Source organism: Fukomys damarensis, unplaced genomic scaffold, assembly GCF_012274545.1.
Source record: "Fukomys damarensis isolate Sample0158 unplaced genomic scaffold, DMR_v1.0_HiC HiC_scaffold_18, whole genome shotgun sequence".
NCBI lineage: Eukaryota > Metazoa > Chordata > Mammalia > Rodentia > Bathyergidae > Fukomys > Fukomys damarensis.
In genome coordinates, this window is record NW_022900930.1 from 1,746,307 (window position 1) to 1,764,780 (window position 18,474).

At 41.1% G+C, this 18,474-nt stretch overlaps 1 long non-coding RNA gene across 1 annotated transcript in view; it reads right to left on the bottom strand.

The window, feature by feature from the left end:
- Positions 1-12,094, bottom strand: part of LOC104857315 — a 17,146-nt gene extending 5,052 nt beyond the window's left edge. Inside the window, exons 1-2 of the long non-coding RNA XR_778823.1 lie at positions 12,017-12,094; positions 9,948-10,073 (exon numbers count right to left, since the gene is read on the bottom strand). This is a non-coding gene — a long non-coding RNA (uncharacterized LOC104857315). The remainder of the gene's footprint in view (positions 1-9,947; positions 10,074-12,016) is intronic.
- Positions 12,095-18,474: the final 6,380 nt, after the last annotated feature.

Consider the following 18,474-nt stretch of genomic DNA (forward strand, 5'->3'; position numbering starts at 1 on the left):
TTTTTTTTTTTTTTTTTGTACCGGGGATTGGATTGAACTCTGGTCTCCTTGCACTTGTAAGGCAGGTGGTGGAACCACTGAGCTACACCCCCTGCCCAAGGCAATCTTTATAATGGTTGTACCTTCTGCATGTGAGACCTGTGCTGTAGTTCTGTGCTGTCCAGTAGAATAGCCACTGGCCACATTTGAACTTGAATTCATTGAAGTTGAATTATTTCCAGCCTGCTCCGTAGTCACATTTCAAAAGTGCAATAGCTGCTCATGGGCAGTGGTTACTGCACGGGAGTGGCACAGACAGAGCACGCGCACCCCTGTGTGAGGTTCTGCTGGACAGCGCTGTTTTGATCTGTTCTCCTGGAGGTGCAGAGGAAATGAGAAAAGTTATTTGGGAAATGCAAAGAGGAATCCCAATTTAATATTCAGTCCTTGACATTCAGAATCTGATTTTTCTTTTTTTTAAGTTTTTTTTAAAAAAATTCAAAGATATAACTGGATAAGTAGATTTGTTTACAACCATTCTTGTGAAATGCTATCAGACTGCACTGAGTTTCCTAGTTTTATCTTTGAAGTCTTTGGCTACTTGTCTTGCTAGTTCCCTTGTTGGAGCCAAAACAAGTACCTTTGGCGAGCAGCTTTTTGTTTCTGTTTTCCCATCTGAGTCATGATGGTACCCTGACTTCCTTCCATCACTCCAGCATCATGTAACGTGCTTTCGGCTTATCTTGTTTATATCTTCATGGCAACCTTATAAGGGAAGTACAGGTCCATAATGCCTTATTCAAAATTCTGATATCCATAAGGCTCTCTATCACATCTTCTTCCATGGTTCCGCTCCCTTCCCTTTCGGTAGGTATTCCTCCAGAATCTGATTTTTCAACAATCAGATATCTGTGCAAGCCAGACTATTTTCTTGAAAGCACATTTCCACACTTTAGCAACTGAACCTGGACAAGTAGTTTCAAATATTTCTTCCACTGAGTAGAGGAGAAACAGACCTCACTGGAGTCAGAGGATGGAGGACATGAGATGGGGAAGAAAATACAACTCAGACCTCTGCTCAGCCCAGAACAGAGGCAAAACTTCAGTTGTCCTTCTAGGTTTTCTTAGGCTGGTGTGTGTGTGTGGTGTCAGGCAAGACAAAGGCCATGTTGAAAGGACAGTTTGCTGTACATCAGCCTGTGGGCCAGTCATGTCAACCTGTACCACAAGTCACCCTGGGAGGCCTAGGGACTCTCTTTTCAAGATGCCCTTTGTCTCTTTGCAGGATGGACACTGAGCTGCAGTCAGGGGCCTACTGTGGTGTTCACCAGAGCAGGCAGAAGTGAACTACTGTAGTTAGAGGTTGGTGTTGACTTCAAAAGCAGCAAGCAAGATGGTGGGGTATCAGAAACAGCATTGACCAGCACAGCCAAGGAGAGGCCAAGACAGTAGAAATTGGATGCTAGATTCCACCTAAGGCAGGACCACCCTGAGAGATACTTACTGTAGACTGCAGGATAATGTGATAGCAGAGCAGATATCTCTTGAGAGGACAGAGGATAGTATCTAGACCCTGGAGGAAGCCAAAACCACTGAACCCTGAGGCCCCTGGATCTGTTCTCTGTGATGTAGGACTAACAAGCCCCTTCCCACACATATGCTTAGAGTCCATCTTATGCAAAGAAGCAGGAAGGAGGGAAGTCTTGCCTTAGTAACAGAGAATTTTTATGTAAATGAGTCTGTGCATTTCCTTTAAAAACCATTTGCTTAACTGATCAGAGGATGTCCCCACTGGATGGGGAAAGACCTGATTGGTTATAGGCAAACCACAAACAATATATATTTCTGTATCCATCTAGGTTGTGATGGGAATTGAATTTTGGGACTGGGTATATAAGAAGAGGTTAAAAGCGACTGATCATCAGGAATCAGGGCCCCAAAGGAAGATCAGACCAAGTGAGGCAAGAACAAGTGAGATTGAGGGAAAGACACTGCAGTGTAATTATAGCATTCAGCTGATTCACAGTGGTCGCCTTCATCCTGGGAGGGAGAGATGGTGCCTGCTGTCAGGGCTGTGGAGGGAGACATCACACGTGTCCCTGGTGGTTGGCTACACCATGCTGTAGCAGGAGAGTCTGCTGTACATGACAAAGTCCAACCCGAATTAACGAAGAAGGGAGCTTGCTGTTTCATGTAACTGAAAGCCCAGCAGCACTTCATTCTAGCTCTGGTTCTGACTTGATGGAATGCTCAGTTGATGTCACCATGCCTTACTCTAAACTATTCTCTTAGCTTTGCTGTTCTTTACCCTAACTCCATATCCAAGTGATTCCATGGTGTCAGTAGTATGGCTGTTGGTGTTGGCATTTCCATAACCTCAGAGGAATAGCTACACCCTTCTCCCCCAGGAGGAATCTCTTGTTTGTCATTGGCTCTGATTTTGTCTGACACCTATCCTTTAACCAGTCACAGTGGCTGGGAGAATTCAGCCCTGTAATTGGCCAGGCCTCATTCACATGTCCACCTGGATTTTGGGGCAGTTAATTCTATCTGCAATACATGGACTGATGGGAGAAGAAGGTTCTGAACAATTAAAAATCTTCAAGAGTTATGGAGAGTACAGCCATATTGACCTGTGATTCACCCGAGCAGTGTGGACGTGCCATCACCCATAGCAACGGGCTAGTTCAGCTGGTGATCTGATCTATTGCCTAGCAGATGTAACTCATAATAATTGTTATTACTTCCTTCTGGAATGTGTGGGCGGTACTTTCGCTCCAGTACAGCTGGAGAGTATAAAAGGAAAAGGTTCTGTAATAAAGCAAGCAAGTAACTTGAGAAGAAAAGTGCCTCCCGTCTCTCTGTCCTCGTCCTTTCAGGTTTAGGACCTGCTGGTAGCATCCTGATGTCGCGGTTCGCGACAAGTGGCGCCCGACCAGGGACCTGAAAGTTGATGAGGATATGCAATCCCGGACCCAGGTCGAAGGCAGCGACGGTGCTCCGGAGGACTGACCGCTGCGCCTGATCCTTGCAGTAAGTCTACCGTTCACTTCGTGAAGAAAAAGTGAAAAGAAGGTAAGAAAAAGTGAAAAGAAAGTAAGAAAAAGTGAAAGAAGGTAAAAAGAAAAAAAAGTGAAAGAAGGTAGAGAGTGTCAAGTGCATTGGGAAGATTTTATAAGTTAGAAATTGTTAATTATGGGACAATCGGAATCCAGAGATTATGTAGCAAATTCTCTTCAGAGCCTATTGGAGGCACAAGGAGTAAAAGTTAAAAGGGCACAATTAGAGGCCTTTGCTAAGATTCTGAACACAGTTTGTCCATGGCTGTGTGATGAGGCAGAAATAAACGCTGAAGTATGGGAGAGAGTCGGAAAACAGTTGAATAAAGCCCTTGTGGCTGAGCCCGATCATCGGACCTGACTCCTTGGTGGTCTTTGGGGACTTTGCGACTTGGGCATAACAAGGTTTAGGACCTGCTGGCAGGATCCTGACTGCGGTTCGTGACAAAGAGTAGATTATATATGGCTATTATACATGGGACCATATATTTAACATGGTATATAGTGTAAACTATATTATATGTTGGACAGTAGATTTAATCATTCTTAAAAATTATTTTGTTACTGTCAAAGGAACTTAAAGGTCAATGAAGAAGACCCACATATTGTTGTCAGTGTACCTGCACCACATGCACTTGCTTTCTTATCACCATCAAGATTCTGAGCCTGAAGGGATGGGGATTTAGCTCAGTGGTTCAGTGGCCTGCCTTGCAAGCGCAAGGACCGGAGTTCAATCCCCAGTACCAAAAAAAAAAAAAAAAAAAAATTCTGAGGCTGAGAGTAAACTGAAAAGTGGCAGACACAGTGTATCCTGAAGGCATGCTTTGCAGTACCCGTTTTTCCTGCAACTGTGGGAAATGTTATGGCTGAAAGGCTCATTAATATCTAAGCTCCTGTTTTATTCTGGATTCAGTTCTACAGCTCAAACCATTGGTGTCTCCTGGAATTTGCCCTTGGGTCACAGTGAACTTTAAGCTATCATTAATGAGGTTGTGCATATTTGCATGAACTTTCAAGGTGAAATATTTTTAGGGTTTTTTCTTGTGGTTCTCATTTGATTTTCTATTTCTTTTCATTTACTACCAGTGACTCAAATCCTGGAGAGGAGAGGGCATAGGAACAAAAGGATCCTAGAACTGGTGGGATTGCAATACTGGTGATCTCTGTAGTACAGTAAGTCCTTGACTTATGAATGAGTTCCCTTCAGGAAGAATTGTTCATCAAGTCTGATTTGTTGTAAACCAATGAAGTGAATCATATGTAGTACACCTGTGAAAGTTCACAACTCAGATGTTTGTAAGTCAGGGACTTAACTGTAATCCAGAGCTCTGGTCCAAGGAAACCAGATGACTATAAAGGTCTCTGTTGTTATTTCCCCAGACTTAGTTTCTGGGGTAGAAGAGGGTGCATACTGTTTCTCCAGAATTCATCTCCATGGTAAGTCTTAGAAAGTGACCTCATTTGAAGTCAAGTTAGTTAAACGAAGTCATATTAGATTAAGGATGAGCCTAAATCCAGTGTCTGGTGTACTTATAAGAGGAGGGGACACATTAGACAAGTACAAAAGAAGAAAGCCCTATGAAGATGCTTGTGTGAAGGCAGGGATTGGAGAAATGCAGCTACAAGCCGAGGGGTGCCCAGGATTGTCAGGAGTCCCCAGACTAGGTGAGGTCAGGGAATAGTTAGCCCTGGATGCTTCAGAGGAGCTTGGCTTTGCCTGGCTTCAACTGTAGCCTCTGGAACTATGGGGAATGGATTTCTGCTGGCTTAAGCTCCCCAGTTTGTGGTTATTTATAACAACATCCAAAGGAAAAGCAGCAGAGGGGCTCTTAAAGAAATCTACAGCCCAGAGAAAACTTGTGTCGCAGAATGGACGTGTTGGCATAGAGGTCCCACTGGATGCGTACAACAGGCCCTGCTGGAAGGATTAATTACTGCTCTAACACAGTGTTGGCTATTTTTATTTTTGTTTTATTTTATTTCTTTGGGTTTTTGGAAATACCTTTGGATATGCAGTTTGCACAGTACAGGGGATGAGAAGGTTCTGGACTTTTGTCTGTGCTTGGTCTACTAAGCACCGTGTACCGGCTCCAAGCCTAACACTCCTTTTCTCTGCTGCTGACTGTCCTGTCTGCTCCTCTAGTGGTGTACTGTGGGGTTCAGATTTCTCAGATGGGCTGTGACTGTCAAGTTCATGTGAAGGCACCACATAGATTGCAAGGCAAAAGCAAAATGAAACAAAACCAACATCCTCCTCACAAACAAGTAAACAGAAATCAGAAAGCAAAAGCAATACAAGCACACCATTGATCAACACTAGGCATCTCAGGGGAAGCAAGTATTTTTTAATTGACCAATTTTCTCAACTGCTCTGCGCATTTGGAGAAGAATTTCAAAATACAGAGAATGTAGTAATTCAGTCACTTCACTCATAAAGATGTATCCAAGCCATCTTCTTTTTTAAATTTTCACTCAAGCAAGAGAAACAGAGAGAGAGAGAGAGAGAGAGAGAGAGAGAGAGAGAGAGAGAGAGAGAGAGAGAATCCTGGGGACTACACTACACTAAGAGTGTACTATAAGGACTTCACGAAAATGGTTAAAAGTTTCTGTGAAAAACTACAGAACTAGTACTACTGGGACAGGCACAGGTGACCTAGCACAAAGATCTATATACAGTATTTAAATCCTGAGTGACTCACTCACTCAATGTAACTTAGAGTTGGCTGATTTTCACAAAGTCAAGGCTGAAATTTAAACTGGTAGTTACCTGAAGAAATGACTTACAATGCAAATCAATATTGGAAAATTATTTACTCAGCGGAATGTTAAAACTATGTAAGAACAAACTTTTAAAATTAGCCTTGGGCAACTAGGGTGCAATCAACACACAGTTATGGTATTTTAATACCTTCTCGTGCATAGTACTGCTATTTTCCCAACTTAAAGCCAGTTCTTGCCACTGAATAACCTTGTGTGAGTCACTTCAAACGCTTTTTGAGCCCCAGTTTCTTTATCCAAAATTTTCTGGATTTTGCAGCCATTGTGAAGCTCAATTCACAAGAAACCACTCCACAAATTTTAAAGGGCCACACAATAGCAGTGGTTGTGATTGCAGGCACACCCGATGCCTCCCAAGTTCACTCCCCTGCCCTGGTTGGGGCTCAGTAATCCAGTAGAGCCAGGCCACATGACGCTACTCTCCATCTTCCTCCTCCATGAGCCCAGCACATGTACTCAGCACACACTTCTTTACTTGTAGGAGACCCTCCATGATCCCGCAGCAGAATGAAACCTCTTCCTCCTGTGAACTTCCAAATGTTTCTGTGCAACTTTATGTCATGTGTCACATTGCACTTTACATGGCAGCCACTATGGATAAAAGTTTTATCCAGGCTCCTTGAGGACCAGGCCCTTATCTATGGATCCTACCCACTGTTTAGCCCAGTGTCTGTTATATACCACATATGTAGAGACTTGGGGACCACACAGCATTCTGCAGGTGATGGACCCTGCCACCTCTCTTTGCCTGAGGCCTAACTTTTTCAAGGGTCCTCTGGAAAATGAGCTTGTGCTTGGGGACGCTATTCTGCAGATATGGTCTGATTCAAGATTGTCTCAGGCGTGCTGAAACAGCGACAGTGTCCAGGCTGGAACCAGGATGAACTACAGATAATTGAAGATAGGATGCTACAGTGGATGTGGGTTACTAAGGGCCAGGATAAGTGCAGTGAAAAACACCAGAAGACCCAGTGAGGACTGGAGTACAACCCAAACACCTCCACCTCCCACCCCTGCTTCTGGCTAACCCTGTTCCTCATCTAAACTGCAAGGCACAGGGGGTCTTCGAGGCCGTTGCCCTGAGTTAGAGCAGAGGTGAAGAATAGTAAGAGGGCCTTGGTCCTTCTAAGTCCCCAGCCTGAAGGGTGAAGTTACTATATTGATCAGTTTATTCATTATAAACATATTTTGGGCTAGTCTTCGATTTCATTTTATTTCAAATAGTTAAAGGTTATAGATTAATAACTACCACAAATTATCATTTTTTAAGATGTGTTTGATTCTGTTGTTGTTGCTGATTGTATCACTTGGGCTAGTGTTGTGATTGTTCTAATCTGTTATATTTCCTGGTATAATGAAAATGAGATTGCTCCAGAGTTATTAGAGACTCAAATCCTAAAGACCAGGTATATCTGGAAGACACCTCTGAGAAGCAATCATTCCTTAAGGTTTCTAAATACAAGCAACAAAGATACTTATAATAAATATCTAAGTATCAACCCAGAAATTAAACTAAGGACTCTACCAACAACAGTAATAGAAATGAAAAGACATTTATACAAGACACAGTCTTCCAGCTTACAAAACACACATTCTGGGGAAAATGAGGTGGAAAAGTCTGATAATCAATCACTTAGGCAATCTGAACTGACAGCACAGGAAGCAAAAGAACATGAGTGGAGCTCTAGAAATATTCAAAACAGAAATAATTTCCCAGATAAAGGACATGATTAGAGACTCTAGAAAAGAAACATATAAAAAAATAGATGAGTTCAGGGCCATGATGGAAGCCATGAATGCTCAGCATGGGAAAGAAATGGAAACCATGAAACATTCAAACTGATATTCAGGAGATTAAAAACTCCATTGAAAGGACACATAGCAAAGCCACCCAATCTGAAGACAATATCAGATATACAAGACAGGATGGCAGTCAGGGACCATGAAAAGAGAAATCTCTTAAAAATAGTAAGGAACATGGGAAATCAACCCAACAACTCCTATATGATGCAAAGAAGAATAAAATTAAGAGGAGTCCACACAATAGCAGGAAAAAGCACAAATGACATTTAAAAAACTGTTAACAGAATTAATGATAGAAAACTTCCCAAACAGAGCAAAAGAAGTTGACATACAGATAAGTGGGGCATATAGGGCTCCAACTATAATATGATAAAAATAAAATCTACACCTACACATATAATAATCAAGACCCCAGAAACCCAACAGAAGTACAAAATACTACAAGCAGTTAGAGAAAAAAAAATTACATGCAAAGGAAAGCCCATCAGAATCACAACATACTTTCAACAGACTTTTTCAACATAACTTTCAAGGAGAGCCTGCAATGAGGTATTTCAAGCTTTAAAGAAAACAACCTCCAACCTAGGCTGATGTATCCTGCAAAACTTTCTTTCAAGATGGATGGAGAAATTAGATATTTTCATGACCAACAACACCTGAGAAACTTCGTGATTACCAAACCAGCACTCCAAGCTTTTTAAAAAAACCCTAGAAAGACAATGAAGGTCACAACTCCATGAGGCCCAACAGAATAAATCTAATAGGCAAGAATTTAAAGTGAGAGGGAGAAAAATAAAAAAGAACCAATAACAGGAAAATAATATGACAATGATAAGTCAATACATATCTGTTATAACCATCAATGTCAATGGCATCAATTCACCAACCAGAAGAAATAGACTGGAAGAATGGATGAAGAAACAAAATCCAACAATAACCCAACAATATGCTGTACATAAGAAACTTGAAAAAGAAGCTCATAGACTGAAAGTAAAAGGATGGAAAACAGTTCTCCATGTGATAGGAACCTGGAAAAAAGAGGGGATAGTTATCTTATTTGCAGACAAAGTAAATTTCAAACCAAAACTTTTAAGAGAGACAAAGAAGGTCACTACATCCTTGTAAAGAGAACAATCCAAGAGGAAGAGATGACAATCATAAACACATGAACTTCTTTCCCCTAATGAACAAGATACACTAGTAAGCCCAGGCCTGCCATTATTTCTTAAGGAGAAATTCACTTTGATACCCAAGTGCTTTGGATTACAAGCATGTTTCCAGAATGAATTCTGCTTTTAAACTAAGATTTTTACTGTATGCTCTTTTCTAAGGTCTAAGAATGCATACTTTCCAATTTCCTATTTTCTGTATTTCCCTGGCTTGTCCAAATTTTACACTTGGGAACATAAACACAAATCAGATTCCAGCTTGGATGTATGAAGTACTGGAATAATCAAAGCCATCTTCAAGTGTAGTCTCAAGATTATTTATAAACAAGTTATTTCTGTAACAGTATGATAATGGTCTCCTTGCTGTTTACTTATGTGTGCATTATAAGTCCCTCACTTTTTCCAAGATACTCTACAATCTATAGATGAGTTCAGAAGGGTTAGATAATTGTTCAAAGTTGTGGAACTGGGATTTGAACCCCATTCTGTCTCAGTCAAATCCCAAACAGTTGCTAGTCCTCCCTCCTATGTTCTCCGTCATCATGGCACAGTCAAGAGTTCTTTTCTAAGCCACCAGCTTGAGAGATCTGTAGTATCTCAGGGGTGTCCCACATTTCTAAACCCACAATATAATATTTTGATCTAAATGATGTATCTTGTTCTTAAGATTATGACAACCTTGCAAAAGAGAACAATTACCTGTTCAATGCAATGAGACAGCAATTGAACACGCACACACACGCGCGTGCACACACACACACACACCCCTACAATGAATTGCTGAACCATAGGATATAGAACACAAGGGCATTAGAGAAACAAAGAGGTAAAAGTCACTGGGGATAGGAAGAGTAGGGGAAAAGTAATAAGGGAAAAGAAAAAAAACATGAGAAAATGGAAATAAAGTACTTGTAAATAGGGAAGGGAGGAGGGGGTGAAGGGAGGGCAGGGGAATGAGGAAAAAATGAGAACCAAGACCTGTCATGTGAAGGTACAAGATCCCAATGATAAATGTAACTGTACTGCATACCTAAAATGCACCAATAAACTCAATGAGGGAAAAAAAGTCACTGGGGAAAGCATTTTTAAGAATGGAGTTTCTGTTTGGAGTCTCAAAGGGTGACTAGGATTTTGAGATGTTAAGAGAAAAGAGACTCACTTCAATTTCTGGTGATGTGGTGGGACAGGATGTCCTAGAAACCTTCTTGGACATATGGCTACCACTTCTGGATACAAAATTCCTTCAAAAGGCATCAATTAGCTTTCAAAAAGGTGAGAGTAATTCCTAGGAGAAAAGAACAAAGAAAGAGTTGCTGGTGTTTTTGGTAGCTTGGTTATCTAGTGCAGAGGTTGTAATCGTTTTTCTATAAGTGATCAAAGAGTAAATGTGTTTTGCTTCACAAATCCATGTGTTCTCTGTCAAAACCAGTCTGCCTCTGTGGTATAAATGTATCTATGGACAATTGCAAACAAAGGGCTATAGAAGGGTGTGTGTGACTAATGGTCAGCTGGACTTGCTCATGGGTTGCTTACTTGGCCAGCCTCTTCACGAGTCTTCATGCCCTTTGTGAATCTTCTCATCTGGGACCCTCAAAAGGTAAGAAGCTAGAGCCGAGACAACACTGACATATAATATGTGATTCCCAGGAAAAGTACGGGCCGGAATAGATGACATCCCTGGCAAAGGAAAGCAGAATGGGAAACTTGTTTTATCAGTTTGAGCTCTAGGGAAGAAATCTGAGTTTGTTACTCTAGGTCAGTGCGTGCTACAGTTTGAACGTGTCCCCTCCCAAACCCAGGGGCTGTCATTTGATATGAAAAGATAAATGAAGAAAGGTGAAGCAAAGATTAAATGATGAGGATAGGAACATGTTAAGGAACAAGGAGGAAATATCACTCTGTGAGGTTCCAGGAGGGCGTTAACGAATGAAAGAATTAAACCTTGATTAAATTCACAGGGCGCACACAGCACTGTGCTAGACACTAACAGAAGAGATGAATAAGAGGCACAGGATTTGCCTGCAGGGATATTCCAATCTAGGAAAAGATCAGATAGATTGGCAAGTAAATAAATGCTACAAAATGTGATGTGTATTATAATTAAAGAAGGCATGAAAGGTGGCAGAGACAAAAGAGGAAGTTGTCCATTTCCCCCAAGGAAATCAGGGACATGACAGGGTGAGGTGCGACATGTGTAATGATGAGACCTCACAAAAGAAAATACCTCCAGAACAGGGAAAGTGGGAATCCTTCAGGAGGCTTTCCTTGGGGCCAGTGGCAATTTGTGCACTGTTCTGTTTCCCTAAACGAAGAAAGATATCTCCATTCCTCCCTAATTCCCTAGCTTTAGGGCAGCTTGGAGTAGTTTGAAAATTCTAGGAATCAAGAGATAAAGAGAAGCTTTATGTTTCGCTGGGTCCCGTTTGATCTTTATACCATCAACACAGGAGTCAGAGCCTCCCGGTTTCCTTTTCCTCCCTCCAAAGGTACCCAGAAGGCTGTGGACTCTTTGATGTTCAAAGAAAGCCTGCATGGCTTGCTTGGTCCTTTGTGCTCAAGTGTGCTGTTGGCAGACCTTTTCGAATCAAGTCAGGACAAATAGGATTTCCTAGTGCTTTCTGAGGCAAAGCCGAGAGCTGTTAGAAGCAGGCTGAGCGTGCTTTTTAACAAATTCTCCTTTTTTTCTGGGACTCAAATAGAGTTTTTGACCCTTGAGCAGCAGCTCCATTCTCTTGACCTTATTTCCCTCCAGAATCTTTGCCCTTGATTTTGCCTATATAAGAGTAGCAAGAAACACTTAGAGGGCAAGAACGCTTCATCCAGGGAAACGCAGTCAGGCAAAAGTCCCAAGGCTGTGGCGCATCTACCTCTGCGCAGCCTCAGAGGAGGAGACGCCATCATCCCCAGGCAGAAACAACACTCGTGGACGTTGCTGCACTTCTGCTGCACCGCGGAGTCAGGGGTCTGCCTCTCACACTTCTCCTGGATGTGGGTGAAGACTCAGGGCTCAAGTGACTTTGTGAGAGGTCCCCTGACTGCTTCCCTGGCGGATCACAGGAAACCCACGCAGTGATGCGTAGCACTGAGAGCCCTGTGATCGAGGGAGAGGACGGACGTGTTCATCCGCCTCCTTTGGGCATTCAGGGCCTTTAAGCAGTCAGAACTGAGAACAAGCGTACTATGCAATGAGGGGTTTACAGTGTCCCTGGAGAATGTCACACAGCTGACCTCAAAGACAGGGGAGCATAGTGCGGTAGCTGCACAGCGGAAGCACGCTCATCAAGTTCGTGGCCTCGCTCAGTTCCAGGAGCGGCACTTGTTGGTCCCTGTCACTGGGCTGACTCAGAATGGCTTAGTCCCTACGTCGAGCACTCAGGTCACAATCAACTGTCCTTTGTAAGTGTCTGTTTCGGCTGCCTCGGATTTTTGCTTCACTCATGGATTCTCCTTCCACTTGGGCCCTCAGGGGTTAGCCCTCTTCTTTCTGTGTGTTTTCAGGTGTCCCGCCCATTCCTCAAACCCCCCGTTAGCTCACCTTCCCCATATCTCCTGCGTAAGGGTAGGAGACTCTGATGGGCTCAAGTGACTATCATCTTCCCTTCTGCCGGATGCTCTTGGCCCAGCTCACTTCAAAGGCCGCTGTTCAACCTGGAGGCTGCCTCACTGGGCCAGCCTGCGAGTAGCAGCTCACCCGACTCTAACCAGCTTGGCCAGAGGGACCAACACACTTGTTCAAAGCAGGGCGACACTTAGAAAAAAAATCTGAGGTGTTTTTCAGATGGATGCAGGGAGGTGAGCGGTTGTCTTAAAGGGGGACTAGGGCATAACTGCCACTTTGAACAACGGTCTGACTGGTGTAGTGTATTTCACGGGAGAGATACCTGGGCTTGAATTGAAGTTCTTCCAGTTCCTAGCTGTGCAACACTAGGTAAGCTACTTAAATCTTTTTGAGCTCTTTTCTTTAGCTATAAAGATGAAGATGCTATTTTTTTGGTGATTTGTAGATTAAAGATCCCCAAACTGTTACACAGATAGCTTGTATGCCCATCAACAGATGAATGGATAAAGAAAATGTGGCATCTTTACACAATGGAATACTACTTGGCTATAAAAAAGATAAATTGGATACATTTGTAGGAAAATTGATGCAGCTGGAAAATATAATGCTGAGTGAATATATCAGACACACAAGTTTAAATAATATATCTCTCATTTGAGTCAGGCAAAGCACAAAGACTAAAATAAAGGATGGATAGGAGGAAACAAGGGGATGGATCTCTTGCAGATGGGAAGGGGTCCAGGAGAATGAGAGTGAGGGAAGTGGGTGAGAGAAAGGGGAAGTAGGGAGAATTAAGTTACGCCAAGTACGGGAATCTCGTAAGCGCAATGAATGTAAACATCATATGTTATAAGCCTGAGCTACTAATAATAATGGCAACAAGAGTGAAAATGGGGAAAGGGGATTTAGAGGCAGAGGGAGGGAGCGGGTGGGAAGGGCATGAAAACAAGACAGAAGCCGTGTTGCGTACCTGGACTACCGTCAAGATGGACATAAGCTTCATGCACTGCAAACATGTACCAATAAAGGAAAACAAGAATTACAAAAACATAAAGGACCTAATAAAGAGCAGGCACCCAGGCGCTCCCTAAATAACCTTACTATGGCTCTGCTGCCTTGATCTGATTTTAGAGCTTGCACTTCTCTGACTCGGATGTAGTTTTGGTGGCAGGAGCGTACATCCCATTCAAATCCCATGGTTCCTATAATGCCTACTTTGGTGGTAAAAATGAGAATAAGTCAGGGCAGGCAGCATCATTTTAGAACCCTCGGAACTGTATACTCTTGATTGTGTTCCTTGGGAATAAAAGGCAAAATTTGAGCTGTTTCTTTTTCAATAATTCTGTAAGTGTGACTCCAGCCAAATCTGCAGTGAGAGAGCAACCAGTTTCTCTTGGCCAACCTCTTCCAACAATTCATCCACAAGTCTCTTCAACATCTTTGTAGAAAGGTTTTGCAGGAGACTTTCATACCACAACTATTTGATCAAAGGCTAATTCAGAGGTACAGCAACACGATAAGAGCGGATCTACAATCAGATCCCACAGTGCCTGGTTACCGGCATTGTGCAGTGAGCTGGGTTAAAGTTGTGACTGAAGCAATGGAACCTAATCAGCCATCTGCAGAAGACAATCAGAGCTAGGATGTTCCTCCCAGACACGTGGCTCGACAGACACCGGGCGATGGCCCCAGGCTTCTTCTTGTCTCCCTTGGCTGGCCTGGCATTTGTTCTGCTCCTCTGCCTTCCTCTCAATTTCAGGATTAGCTTCAGGCTGCCGGAGCACCCAGGCACTTTTTTCCTGTAAAGAATTACTGCATACGCCGTATACAGTGCAGCCTAATATGCTGAGTACAGTGCTGTGTAGACAGATCGCGCAGGTTGCTTATGAATGACTTGAGCTTCCCCAGACTGCTCTCTCTACCCAACAATGTCAAGTCTTCAGTCTGTGGTCATAAGAAGGCTTTATATTTACTTAGCGCTCTTAAAGTTTCTTTCAACAGTGTTTTGTAGTTTTTAGCACAGTCTTTTTCTTTTTTCCTTTTTTCCCCTTACCCCTGCCCTCCCATCAACCCCTTCTCCCTTCCCTATTTACAAAAACTTTATTTCCATTTTTTTCATTTTTTCTTATTTTTTTCTTTTCCCTTATTTCCTTCCCGCTACCCTTCCCACTTCCCCTACACCTTTAAGAGCGCAGAAGTCTTGCACTTTGCTGAGTTTGTTTCTAAGTGTTTTAGTAGTTTATTCTTTGGGATGTAATTGTAAACTGGACTGTTTCTTTCACTTTCAGATGACATGACTCTGTTTGTATATAGCAATGATTCTAATACAATTGATTTTCAGATATAAATCTTATATCCTGAAATTTTGCTGAGTTCATTTATTATTTCTAATAGCTTTTTTCACATCTTAAGGTTTTCTATGTACAAGATTATGTCATCAGCAAACTTTTATCTCTTTCCTAATCTGGGTGCCCTTTGCTTTGTGTTGCCTGATGGTTTTGGTAAAATCTTCAAGATGAGGTCAAACAAATTTTGCAAAAATGGATGTCCTTTTATTGCTCTTCACTGTAAGAGAAAGGTATTTAACTTTCCCATAAAATATGGTATTTGGTGTGAGTTTTTTGATAGATGGCCTTTATCAGGTTGAGGAAGTTTTCTGTTTCTGGACCCTCCAGTTATGACTGGCCTGACATGAACAAGTTGGGTTAATTAGGTTAACGGAAGATTCACCTGCCTCTTGTTATCTATGGTATGTACCCAGGTAAACATCCAGATCTCAGCTGTATTGACTTACAACCAACTATACCAAGTCCTCTGAACTGATCTAGTCTGTAAGCCAAGGGTCCTCTGTATTTTATTGTGAAAGGATGCTGGGTTTTCTCAGATCTCATTTTCTGCATCTGTCGAGATGATTGTTGGATTTTTGTTCCTTGTTATTTTAATACAATTTATCGTATCAATTGCTTTCCCCCCCCAGTGTTGAAGCAGTCTTGTATTCCTATGATAAATCCCGCATGGACGTAGTATGTCATCTTTTAAAATCTTGAATTCAGTTTGCTGGCACTTTATTGAGGTTTTGTGCGTCTATGTTCATAAGGATATTTGTCTACGTTCTTCTTGGGATGTCTTTTGTTTTGTTTTGTTACCAGGACAATACAAGCATCATAAAAGGAGTTGGAAATGTTCCCTGCTCTCCAGTTCTTTGGAAGAGTTTGTGAAAGATTCCTGATAGTTTTCTGAAGACTCAGTGGAATCCACCAGAGAAGCTCTCTAGACCTGGTTTTCTTTGTGAGATACATGAGTAGTAGTTCAAACTTAACTGTTGTCACATCGATCTATTCAGATTTTCTATTTCTTAGGCCAGTTTTGATGTTTGTGTCTAAGAATTTGTCCATTTCATTTAGGTGTTTTAGTTTATTGGCAAAAACAATAATTCCTTTTTACAAGATTTTTTTTTATGTTTGGTTGGTAATTGTGGCACCTCTTTTATTTCTGAATCTTTTACTAATTTGAGTCCTTCCCTCCCCTCATTCATTTACTCCAGCTAAAATCTCACTCAGTTTTGCTGATATACTCATGGAGATCACTTTGGCTTTGTTGATTTTCCCTGTTACTTTTCTACTCTGTTGTATTTATGCCTGCTCTTAGTATCATTCCCTTCCTGCTTGCTTGCTGGGTTTAGATTTGCTATCTCTTGCCACTCCTCTCCTTAGGGTAGAAAGCTATGCCCTTAATTTGAGACCTTTCTAAGTTTTTAAAGAAGATTTACGTTTTGTTCTAAGCACTGCTTGAGCTACATCTCCTGTCTTGATAAGTTGTGCTTTCATTTTATTTCAAAGCATTTTCTTAATTTCTTTCATGATCTTCCATTGATCCCTTGTGAGTTCAGGGCATGTTGTTCTATTTTCGTACATTTTAAAATCCTCCATTTTTTTCTACTGCTGATTTCTAATTTCATTCCATTGTTAATAGAGAAATGCTCGGTATTATTTTAAGCCTTTAAAGTTCATTGAGGCTTGTCTTGTGACCAAAGATGTAGTTTATTCTGGGGATTCTGGAGTGTTCTTTAGTTGCCCACTAGATGTAGCATGTTTATAATTTTGTTCAAGTATCTCACTTCCTTGGTGATACCCTTCCTAGGTGTTCTACCCATTAATGAAAGGGGGTATTGAGTCTCCTAACTGTCATTGTTGAATTGTCTATTTCTCCCCTGAATCCTGTCAGTTTAAGATCATTATTTGGGGTCAGTGTTATTAGGTGTATATACATTTAAAATTGGTATATTTTCTTCACGGGTTAACCTTTTTATATTTTTTAAATGTCCTACTTTGTATCTAGTAACATCTTTCCCCCTCAAAGTCAGTTTTGTCTGATTTTAGTTTAACTCCCTAGGCTGTCTTTGAGGTATTGTTGGTATGAGGTATCTTTTCCCATCCTTAACTTTTAGTGTATTTATGTGTAATGTGTGTCTCTTGTAGATTACATGTAGTTGGATCATTTAAAAAATTCATTCCGCCAACTCGGCCTTTGATTTGCATCTTTAAATAATTCACATTTAATGTTGCTACTAACAAAGTAGGATTTGTGTCTGCAATTTGCTGTTATGTCTTAAGTATGTTTGTTTCTCCATCAATTACTGACTCCTTTTGTGTTAAGTAGGTATTTTCTGTTATATATTTAATTGTCTTTTTTACTAATATTTCTCAATTTTGATGCTAGAATATGCATAGGATACAATTTACTATTTTAATTTATAGGCTTCCAGTGCACAGTTTAGCTGTATTAAATGCATTCGTAACGTTGCACACCTATCACCGTTACCCCTCTCCTTAACTATTTCTATCTCGCAGACATGGAACTCTGTATCCACTAAACTTCCAATTCCTCCCTGCTCTGCTGTGACATTTTTCCCTTAGTGCCAGTGACTGTGGACTGAATTTCCTGAAATGATGAATCAAATTAGAGATTTCTCTCCCTTAAGATGTTGGTCTCAGGTCCTGTGTCCCAAGGACAGAAAAGCTGACTGATACGTACGATCACCACATTTGTAACTTTCTGAGGAAGCGCCGTACTATTTTCAGTAGAGGTTGCACCCTTCTGTATGCCTGCTAGTGCTATGAAAGGTTTCCAGGTTATTCATGTCCTCACTAATCCTTGTTATTTTCTGTTCTGGCTCGTGGCTGGTGTAATGGTTGTGGAGTATTTCACTGAAGCTTTGATTTGTAGAGCCCCAGTTCTTCATAATACCGGGCAAGTTTTCATGTGTTTCTTGTGTATCTTCTTTGAGGAAATAGTTATTCAGGTCCTTTGCCCATTTTTGAGATTTTGTTTTTGCTGTTGATTTTTAGCAGTTCTTTATACTTTCTGGATATAAATACCTTATCAGACATATGATTTGCTAGTATTTTCTTGCATTTCATAGCTTTCCTTTTTCCTCTGTTGATTCTGTCTTTTGATGCACAAATTTTAAAATTTTCATAAAGTTCGTTTTTTCTATTTTTATTTTCTTCGCATTATCTTTGGTGCCATATCTAAGAAATCATTGCTAAATGCCATGTTGCAAAGTTTTAAATCACGTTTTCTTCTAAGAGTTTTATTAGAAAACTGTAGGTGCTAAATTTGTCTTTTGTCCATTTTACATTTTTTTATAATGGTGTTAGAAAAGGATCCAACTTCATGCTTTACATTAGGCTATCCAATTTTCCCAGCGCTACTTGTTGAAAAGACTATTCTTTTTGGGTAGGATAGGTACTGGGTTTGAACTTAGGACCTTGCACTTGTGAGGCATGTGCGGTGCCACTGAGTTAAATCCCCAGCCCAAGATTATAGAATGATCTTGGAATAAATGTCAATATTGTTTGACAATAGACATGAAAATTTTTTCTGGCCTCTCTATTTTATTTCCTTCATTACTTAACTGTTTTGCAAATTATTTTGAATAGTGGAACATTATAGTAAGGTTTGTAGACTAGAAGTATCAGTTCTCCATCTTTGTTATTCTTTTTTAAGATTGTTTCGGCCACTTGGGTGTACTTTAAGATTCCATATGAATTTTAGAATGGGTTTTCTATTTCTGCAAAATATATCATTGGGCTTTTGTTAGAGACTGCTCTGAGTCTATAGATTG